A 10395-nucleotide genomic window follows, 5' to 3' on the forward strand; every position below is an offset into this window, starting at 1 on the left:
AAAGCTCAAGAAGAGGGAGGAAAGAGTATCTCTCTTCTCACCTATGATGGCACCTTTGGTGCCATCGACAGAGTATTGGCCTTCATCCAACAATTTGATGTGGCCTTTGGAGACGAGGGCTTCACGGAGTCCTCCAAGCTACACCATGTAGCTATGCACTTCTAGAAGTCTGGTCATCAATGGTGGTCTAGCCTTCATGGCAATGGCGAGGCCCCAAAGACATGGAAAACTCTACGAGTTTCCATCATGAAGCAATTCCTTGCAAACGATGCCAAGGACAAAGTGCTTACCGAATGGTAGAGCTTGAAGCTGTTCTTAAACAAGTCTAACCACAAATATGTAGACAAGTTTTGGGATTTACATCTCAAATCTACAGTCTTTCAAAGGATATACTTCACTGAACAAAAGCAACAATTTTGTGTGGATTACCTGAAGAAATGGCCGAGTATATCAACTCACAACGGCCTGGCACTATCATCGAAGTCATCCACCACACCATGGTTGCTTCAAGGATCAATTTCCAACAAGGGGACGAGAAGAAATTTCAAGCCCATGGAAAACAAGGATCGAAATGAAGCTAAAGGGAAGAGCAATGCTCAAAACTCTTCTCAAGGCAACACCAACACCAACAACAACAAGGCCAAGGAGAAAGGAGCTTACAAAAGTAAAAACAAGCTCTTTCCCAAAAAATTAGAGGCCTTTCATAAAGACCATAAATGCTTTAAGTGTGGGGAGCAAGGACATGGTTATCGTTCTTGCCCCAAAAGAAATGTACTCAATGACACTCCGAGAGCTTCCATGGTTGAAGCTCCAAAAGAGGATACTCATTGCAAGGCTCATACCTCTACTATGCTTGGGGAAAAGTAAAGGAGCATGATGCCCTTATTCTCTTTGACCATGGCACTACTCACAACTTCATATCAATGGAGTTGGCCACTAAGCTGGGCATTCAAGCTTTCGAGATGGGAGAATCTACTGTAATTGTCGATGGAGCTTTCAAGGGATAGCAAGCCTTCGTTACTCCCTTGATTGGGAAGTTGAGGTTTCATGTCCAAAGCTACATCGACAAAGAAGACTTTTTTTTATTTGTCCTCTCCAACATGAGGATGTTATCCTAGGGGCACCATGGTTCAACCGCATGGCTGCCAACATGAAGTTCCCTGAAAGGAGAATCTGTTTCACCTATAGGGAAAAGAGCATGTACATAGATGTTAATGATTCGGGGAACAATATATCCGTGGTAAATATGCTTGCTTTTGATAAGTCAATAAAAAGCTCTATTTTTGCGTATATGATTTTTGTGTTAGAGAATCTGTAAATGATTCTAATGTTTGCACAAGTAGCAATAAAGGGTATCAAGAGTGCCTAACACTGTGTGCGAGCCATAGATGGCTCCAAGCACACAACTAGCCTATCTCTCTCTCTCTCTCTCTCTCTCTCTCTCTCTCAAACACACACACACACACACACACACACACACACACACACATACTAGTACACAAAGGAGATGGAGAAGGAGATGGAGCAAGAGCACTCTTCTTGCATTGCACAAATGAGAGAATGAGGTATTTTAGGTTTAGATTGACTTTTATATGGGCTTGCCCGTTCACATTTGGGTGCCCACACTTAGCCAATCTTATCCAAACATTATAGGTTCCAGTTTTAGAGTGCGCCTCTCATTGGCAATCACTCTTAACCATTCCTACCTGACCGACAAGCCCGGCCAATAACATAATACACTACTAGTGGGTCCGACAAACACGGCCCATGGCTACATAAAGGCGATCGCTATGTGGTGGTGGTTGCTTGGTGGTAACATGCCCCCCTTCTTGATGTAGATTCCGCCCTCGGAAGCTAGTGAGAGAAAGCTCATTATGTCCATGTTGTAGAGCATCTAGATTTGAATCTGCAAGGGAAAGTCACTGTTTTATGCAAGCGGAATTGAGTAAATGCAAGATTTATGAAATGCTAAACTGCCATTAAGGACAAATAAATTGCAATTTGATGAAATTAATTAATCAAGAGTTTTGGGCTTATGGATGAGTTTATGAATTAGTTATCTATGACTAAAGTTAATACTACTCTAGTACTAGCTAAGCTAAGAAGATTATCTAAATGCAAGATTCCCTAATTGTGCTTTTTAGCTTTGATTAGCCAACTAGCTCTCACAACTCCAAACAAAAGCTTCAAATTTTAACTGTAAGCTCGATGGAAGTCTTTTAAATATCATTTTTTTTCTTTTTTCTTTTACTTTGGTTCACAATCATTTGACGTGTGTGCTTATTTTGTATGTCCAGGGCTTTTTGCTTCTCAAGGAAAGCACCCACACTGGGAACCTCTAGGGCTCTAATACCATAGACAATACATGTGAGTGAAGTACCAAATCAAGCCAGGATTTCTCTTCCAACGTAAGAATTTTCATTTGTGGCACTTATGTTTTTTCCTTCCATTTCCTTGGTATTCTCACTAGTGTCTTTTGTTGTTTAAGTGAGCAAGCTTCTCTATGCCTAAAACATTCCTAAGGTCTCAAACACCAGATAATTTTATCAACTAGAACTAGTGGTCAAGTAAATGAGTTAACCTAAAGTCACGGTCTCCTAATCTCAAGGCTCATCTTCTATAAGATTAAACTCTAGTTCAATCAACTTAAGCAAAGACAAATTTATACATCGATAATGGCAAATAACAAACATAACTATTGCACTCAAACAAACCATGAAAAACCACAATTAGCAATTATACATATCCAACAGCATGAATCATGGAAAGTAGTACATCTGGAGGTATGGAGTTGCTCATTTCGTCGAAGCAGATGTCCTCAGCCATGTGGATGGAAATCCATATAAGTCTTACATAACAATATCAAACAACAAGGCACTATACCTCTAGGAGTCATGTCAGTGTGAAAAAATCAAAACTCCTAGAAAACAAACTCAAAACACAATTTAGACCCCTAACATACCTATTTGTCATGCCTTTTAGAATCAAGGAAAGAGGATATTATATAAACCGGGTGGCCACCCTAAGGCTAGGTCTCTATCTTCATCATCTAGATAAAAAAATTCATTTTCCATGAGGCCATAGACTTCCTCGGTCTCTATTATTTCTTCTTCATAATCCTCTTGCGTAAGCGTGTTAATCAAGAACCTCGCTATGCGTGGATACTCATCTTATGCAAAAGAATAAGCATGTGCCACTAGAGAAACATTCGCTACTAAACGCATGCCTCTGGTGAACTAGCCATATCTAAGAATACAGATAGATTTGGTTAGGTCTTTAAAACATAAGAGTTGTTTTCATGTGCTGCTTGATGTGACATGGTGAATTTGGACTTATGTGTAGGATCTGATAGGGTGCTCTCTCGTTACTAGTCGCTCTTGCTCTTTTACTACTAGTTATTTTTTTTATATTATTATTTTTTGTTTGCTAGAACTAGTACAAGGCTATGTATATACATTCCCTAATATTGGTGATTGAGAGGTCAGGGAGGAAGGTTAAGAGGGAAGCAAGTGAATGATGGATGTCAGCAAATACTCCCCCCTTCCTTGGGTAGATCATATTGTTTGAAATATGCTCGTCACCCTTTAAAACCAATTTTTCCAGTTGGTAATAAGTGAGGATTTTTGCCATTAGTTTTATATTACCTTAGGTGCCTCATCAAGTTGCAAGGGTGGTAAGGTACTTTCCCAGGATTGAACTTGAAGTGGTTCATCAGGTGATTCTTGAATACTTGGAGATGTAGATTCCTTTGTAGCTTTATGGAGGTCCACTATTGTACGTGGAGGTTGTGGAGAAGCTTTTACCTCTATGGATGCATTACATGAGGAGCTAGAAGCTTCATGGGACTCCCCCCTTCCTGAGCTAGGTGGAATAATTTGGTTTTGCCTTGGAACCCAAACTAGCTCTGGAATAGGTGAGTAGCATTCTGTGATCTTTCCCTTTCCATGGTCTTCCATTGGCTTTGGAGTTACACTAATTGACTCACATGGTTTTGTAGGTGATACGGAAAGACACAGTTTACGTTTAGGTACCCAAATTTGATCATTTCCATCATAGTATCCTTGGGCTTCTAATAGTCATTTTGGAATCCATCGTGATTTGGTTTTGACTCTCCTAGAGTGCGCTCTTGGTTTTCCATGAGAAGTTTTTCTTGAAATGGATGGGAGGGTTGAGGTATCTAGAAGTAAGGCCTTGGGGACCCATTTATATGTACTCTTAGGTCGTGCAGGTTGAGTACTTGTAATATTATTTATTGTTGCAACTACAAGGGTTGAAGTGCTAGGTTCATGGGTAGCCGACGAGGACGAGTTAACCACTTTTGAATCTTGGCTATCCTGCAATTTCGCTAGAGTCGGCAACGTAGGTGACTTTACTTCAAGGATAGGGGTAAGAGTCGGTGGTCGCGTCGTGACACTACCAGTACCCCAATCAATAGTGCATTTGGTTGCCAACATCCACGTGCATCCAGGGTTTATGTTGCCCTCCATAGTTCCAACAGGCATGACCAAAAAGTCTTGAGCTACAACCCCATTGTCATAACTGACAGAAGTGTTCCAGATACCAAAAATTTCAGTTTTTTTCTTGTTGACATCCTTGACTTGGATTATACTCTCAGATAGAGGCGGCTTCCCTAACTGACACCAAAATCCATATGACAATAGATTATATTTAGCACCCGTGTCCAATAAGGCGTATATAGCACTTTTTCATAGGTGCTATTTAGCTCAATAGAGTATCGTAGAGGTGTGTCAGAGTCCAACCAATCATCCTCTATTTCAACGTGGAATGCATGTGTAATTCCAAGGTTGGTCTCTCGTTGGCGTCTTATGCGTTGTTGTCGCTCTTTAGCCTCAGCTTGAGCTTGTATCTTCTTCAATTCTGTTTGTGCCTTGGCTACCTTTTTTTGATGGATGGCACGTAGCTCTTCCTGGCTTAGAGGATCATAGTACCTTTTGAATTTACTCCCGATGAGGAATCCAATGTTTTCAACTCTATCTAGAGTCTCCACACGAATGGTTCCTTGTGGGGTGATTTCACATACTCTATATGCTCTTTTTCTTGCATATTTCAACTTTTTCTTTTCGTTAGCACTCCATACATAAAGACTTTATCACCAACATTGATATCTTTGTTCTTTAGATGACGATCAAACCATTTATTCCTTCTATCTTTCTCCACAAGTGCATTTTGCACAGCTAATTGCCTCTCTTCATCTAGCCTTTCAAGGATATATAATTGCTCAACTAAGGGGTTACCATCCCAACCTTCTTGAGAAGCTACTCGAAGACTAGGAATGACAAACTCCCATAGCATAACCGCTTCTTGGCCATACACCATCTTAAACGGTGTGCAGTTAATGGTAACTTGTATGCAGTACGATAAGCCCATAAAGCTAAAGTCAGCTTTAAATCCCAATGTGTGCGATGAGCTTCCACCGTTTTGGTCAAGATAGAGATTAAGGTCTTGTTGGTTCTCTCAGCTTGGCCATTTGCTTATGGATAATAAGGTGTGGACTTATGGTGAGCTATCATGAAGTTGGTAGTGAGTTCTTTTATCACTCTATTTATAAAATGAGTACCATTGTCACTCACAATCTCAACAACCAAATCTTTTAGTAATGTTCTCAAAGAAAAACTTGACAGTTGACCTCACATCAGCCTTACGTGTCGCCCTGGCTTCCGCCCACTTTGTCACATAGTTAGTGGCAACGATAATATATTGAGATTGAGTGCTACAAGCTGCCGGACTAATTGGGCCTACAAAGTCTAAACCCCATTTTTCAAATGGTTGAGTCACTTTAACAGGATGTAAGGGAATCTTATCCTTTTGTTGTGTGATCTTGTAACGTTGGCATTCATCACATCCTTTTGCAAAAAACGATGCATCCTTGAATAAGGTAGGCCACCAATAGCCTGATTCCAACACCTTTCTAGCTATTAGTTCCCCTGAGAAATGTCCTACGGCTATACCCATGTGGGCTTCTTGTAGTATGTATAAATACTCATCCTCACGGGAACAACGTCTAAGAATATCGTCCTTCCCTAGCTTGTAGAGAGTTCCTGCAATGAGAGAATAAGGTTCACATTCTTTTAACGATTTTCAAGCTATGTCATTACGAAGCAAGCTCTTTGGGTGGAAAACCATTAACTAGAAAGTTCACAATCTTCTCACTCCATTCAGGTATGGTCTCGACTAGGAATAGAGAAGTATCAGGCAATTCATCATCGACTCCTGTGGGGCTTCACTATTGGGTATGTGAGACAAATGATCCACCATGACATGTTTTTTACCAGGTCTCACTACAACGGTAAAATCAAACTCAAGAAGAATTAACAACCATTGTGTAATTCTTCCCGTGGAACGAGGTTTATTTACTAGATACAACAAGGCTTGATGATCCACATAGAAAACAAACTTGTTGGCAAGAAGGTAGTAGCAGAATTTCTTTACTACATAAATCATAGCTAAACCTTCTCACTCTGTAGTGGTGTAGTTTCTCTCGGCATCATTCAATTGACAACTTGCAAAGCTAATAGGGTAGTCCAATTTATGTTCTCCTGGTTGAGCTAGAACACACCCGATACCAAAGTTCGATGCATCAATATGCACATCAAAAATTACATTCCAATTGGGCACTCGTCGAATAAGAGCGCTAGTTAAGGTCTTTTTCAATGACTCATAAGCATGGTCACACTCCGTGGTTCAATGAAACTCAATAAGAAGTTTGTACAACGGACGAGTTATCTCGACAAAGTTTAAAATAAACCGTCAGTAATAACCAACATGGCCCATGAACCTTTGAACTTCTTTATAGTTATAGGTGGTGGCATTCATCAATGGCTTTAATGTTGCTCTCATATGTGGAAATCCCATTTTTGGACACTATATGCCCTAAAACGACTCCATGTTTAACCCAAAATTGGCATTTGAAAGGGTTTAAGGAGATGCCATACAATCTGCACTTCTCAAACACTTTTTGTAAGCATGATAGATGTTCTTTCCAAGAAGACTAAACATAAAGGTCATCTAAGAAAGCTTTGCAGAACTCCCTCAAATATTCTATAAAAGCTATGTTTATTAATCTTTGAAAGATAGCAGGGGCATTGGTTAAGCCAAAAGCCATAACACGAAATGCGAACACTCCAAATTCGGTTATAAAGGCTGTTTTAGCTTGGTCCTCTATCGGAATTGTGATTTGATTGTAGCCAGAGTACCCATCTAAAAAGCTATAAGCTTCCTTCTCGACAACTCTTTCAAGCACATGTTCTGAACATGGCAAGGGATAATGGTCCCTTTTAGTGGCAGCATTGACCTTCTTGAGATCCACACACACCCTGAGTTTCCCATTCTTTATTGGCACAATCACCATTGGAGACACCCATTCTGAGTGCTCAATAGGATATATGAATCCCCATTTCACAAGCTTTTCAATCTCTTCTTAAACAATCTTTGCATATTTAGGATTCATTGGGTAGGGTCGTTGCTGAACTGGTTTAGCCATGCTATTCATGGGGATTGTGTGTTGCACCATGGAAGGTGGAACACCTTTCATATCATGATATGTCCAAGAAAATATATCCCTAGATGTTTTAAGAAGTTCTTTAATTACACACTCCTCAGTCTCTGTCAGATCTTGGGCAATAAAAACAGGATTGGACTCTTCTCCTGGGTCTGCTAACTCTATTTCCTTAACTATCACTGGACCGTCATAAACTCCATTGCTTCCATTGATAGGTTTTTTTTGAGACATTGTATACACAACCTTACGTTCCTCTATTGTGTAGGATTTGAAATGTATAGGTGCAGGGTGTAAGTCTGTGGGGTCATGTTGTTATGTGGATTGTGATTTCACTTTCGATTCCTTTTGTTATTGAGCTAACTCTCGATTTTGTCTTCTCCTTATGGTACGGCTCAACTTTGGCTTCTCTCTAGCCTCTAGTTGTGCGATGTCAATGGGTTGTGGACTACACCACATAACACTTTGAAGGTATTCACCCCAGTTATTTACCAACTTCTGATGAGCATCACATGCCTCTATATAATTAAGCCATTCTGTGGTAGATTTCTTTTCATTTATTCTAGCACGCACATTTGCTCGATATCGTCGCCTCTTATATCTCTTACTCTTCTTGTCTAATTTTTGATTACGACCGATCTCTAGTGAAGAGTCACTAGATGATTCGCTACTTGTGTCTTTTGTTCCCTTGGATAGATTGTCATCTAGGGTACCACTGGGCCTTGAATGGTTTGTCCCCACATTTGCACTAAGATTTAACTCAGATTCTTCGTCCTTAGAGTCAATTTCAATTGATGATTCTGACCCAAATCGTGTGGGCTATAGTCTTGTGAGATGCTACTGGTTCTAATGCCAGTCAAACCTTCATCTTGTAGGTAATCAGAAGCTATATGAATTGCTTCTAGCATATTTAAGGGTACGAGTGGTGGCATTTCATCCCCCTCAGGTGTTACCCAGGTCGTCCCCCTGTTTCCCCAAGTGTCTATGGTTGCCGCTAGGTGGACCCAATCCACATTGTCAAACTCAGTCATCCCAGGTAATACATCCATGTAAGCAGAATCTTCCCCAACATTAGTGTCCGCTTTACACGTGTAACAATACTGCAATGGGGCCGCGTGAATTGTGGTGTCAGATCTATGATCAATTATAAACCTGTTTCCTAGAGGATGTGCTCGACCAATTACAAGATCCACTTGAATGACAGAATCTTATAACTGCAATAAACATGGTTTTTAGACTAGTCATTCACCATTTTTACTTCCCTCATGAAAGGACGTCCTAAAATCATCTCAGATGCCATAGTGTGCTTGGAGAAATCCATAACAATGAAGGAAATTCTTATTTTATGTCCAAAGACCTTGATCTTGAGATCTTCTAGCATCCCAATAGGTTTAACAATAGACCCATTGGCCATCTTTACTACTATGGTTGTGGTTCCAAGGTGAGGTCTTCCCATAGTTTCCCAACAATTTTTAGTCACAATGCTAACCCCAGCATCACAATCAAGGATTCCCTTCACAGTTAATCCCTTGGTAGTGATTGGTATGGTTGCATTGGATTCATCTCCCTCAAAGTATTGTCCCAACTTGTTAACAGATATTTCTACAATAGGGTTCTCATCTAGGTTGGGTTGTGGATCTAAGTGTTCCTCCTCTATTGGCATCTCCCTAACTCCATCCATCTAAGCAAATTGTGGTAGCCCGACTTTCAGTTCTCCATTGAGGAAAGCTCGAAGAGCTAAGAATAGCTCAGGGTCTCCATATAGTTTGTACATGATGGCAGTTCTAACTTCTAAAGCCATGAAGTCCATTAATTTGGTAATATTTAACGATGCCTTTTGGGTTTTAGTCCCTTGACATGGGGTAGATGGGATCTCCATTTCTTCAATAGGGTCAGGTAGTCCCTCTCTAAACATTCTTTCCAACAAGAAGTGAGTACGCCCACTTTTCCATGACTTTAAGTCGCTTTCTTCTTGGATGACACTAGGTATGGCTAGGGGTCTATGGACTTTCTGAGGTTGTCATTGCGTAGGGAACACTGAGTCTGTAATCTGAATCTTCCTAGGTGCTGGCTCTAGATCCCTTTGGGTATCTTCTACCAAACTCCTTTGCTTGACCCGCTCGATCTCCTTTGTAGGGTTTGGATAAGTTCCTATCTTCTTCTTGGATCCTAGCCATTGTGGCTCATGATGATCTTCCTTGTTGGTTTCTTTCTTAGTGGTCATTTTGGTCTCCATGGTTTCACCTGAATCGGAATCCTCTTCAGCGTCGTTCATATATACGGGGTCGTCAACAGTCCCTAAGTTGGTCTTTGAACTGGGGTCTGACTTCGCTGCTTTTTGTGATCTCTTCCTTCGTGTTTTCTTATTTTTTTGAGATTGGGCAATTGATGCCGCGTCTCTTTCTTCAAGAATATAATTCTATTTTTGGAGCATCGATCGTTTGAGTACATTTAGTGGTACCACATGTGTACTTTGTGATGGCTCCTTCGTAACCTCAATCAAGTTTAATGGCGTGATCTTCGGCGCATTTGGATTATTCGGACATTGGGCAATCAAATGATCTATGCCACATTGATTACACATGAGTATCGGCATTGTAGACATGCTCGCTTGGTTGGTTTGCATTAGTGTGGCGTGCTTTTGTAGCCTAATAGGACACTCGGCCACACGATGTGGACCTCCACACTCATAGCATTGAAGAGGTGGTCTCTTAGTAGTGTAATTTATATTTTGGCCTCTTGTAGCAAGAGCAGCTACTTGATAGACAGGTTTGACTTGTCCCCAATAGTCCTCCATGTAGTATTGTGGGCTTTCTTCAAACGCATCTATCCCATAGGCAATATCAGGGTCTATATCTTTCTCACAGCCTTCCAAACAA

This window comes from Adiantum capillus-veneris, chromosome 1, assembly GCF_014529385.1.
Source record: "Adiantum capillus-veneris isolate H3 chromosome 1, ASM1452938v2, whole genome shotgun sequence".
NCBI classification, from domain to species: domain Eukaryota; kingdom Viridiplantae; phylum Streptophyta; class Polypodiopsida; order Polypodiales; family Pteridaceae; genus Adiantum; species Adiantum capillus-veneris.